Consider the following 882-nt stretch of genomic DNA (forward strand, 5'->3'; position numbering starts at 1 on the left):
GATCGAACCCAGGCCTCCTGTGCTGCAGGTGGTCTTCTGCATGTCAGGCAGATTCTTTACTGATTGAGCCACCAGGGAAGCCATCTATAAAACATGGTGATAATAATAACTACTTCATTGTTTTGTTGTGAGAATTAAATAAGGTGACACACATAATATTCTTAGAATAGGACCAAGTGCAACATAAATAATAAATGTTAGAGAAAGGATAACTGACATAAAGAAGTTACACTCTATTAAAATCTCCACATAACTACTTCTTATGAGACAGAATGTTTCCAGCACAGTTACATTCCCACATTCTGGATTCAGTTCCCAGTCACTGGGAATACCATGTCCTCTAAAAAGCAGGAAAAAATTCTCTAGTTAAAATTACTCCAGTAAGCACCCCTGCCCTCAGATAATGGAACTGGAGAGGTACATGGTCACTCACTTTCATTCTAGGCAATCTCTAAGATGGCCATGACTTCAATTATCCTTACAACTCCTAATTTGTTTATCCCAGTCCAGCTTTCTTCTCTCAGATCCAGATTTATTCATCTTTAAAGGCCTAATCAAGCCACTTGGATGTTGACACCTCTCTTTGTCTTATCTCTTTTGGTAACTACTTCTTGGTTTGTCCAGCATTCTTTCACTGACCTTGTTTTTGAAAAGATATCCCATATTTCTTAATGGAATAATCATATTCTCTGTGCCTGAATTTTAAAACCTGAATGGGGACTATACAGATTGAGTTTCCATTACCCAAATGCCCCAAGCTTCCTCAGTTCCTGACACTCCTGAGGCATCATTTTGGAGCACTTCATGTATTTTGAAGCAACTCCAGTATTTTTCCAAAAATCCCTATTTTTGCTCAAGTTAAGTTATTCAGAATCAATTTCT

This window comes from Bison bison, unplaced genomic scaffold (genome assembly GCF_000754665.1).
Source record: "Bison bison bison isolate TAMUID 2011002044 unplaced genomic scaffold, Bison_UMD1.0 scf7180017848983, whole genome shotgun sequence".
In the NCBI taxonomy this organism is placed as follows: domain Eukaryota; kingdom Metazoa; phylum Chordata; class Mammalia; order Artiodactyla; family Bovidae; genus Bison; species Bison bison.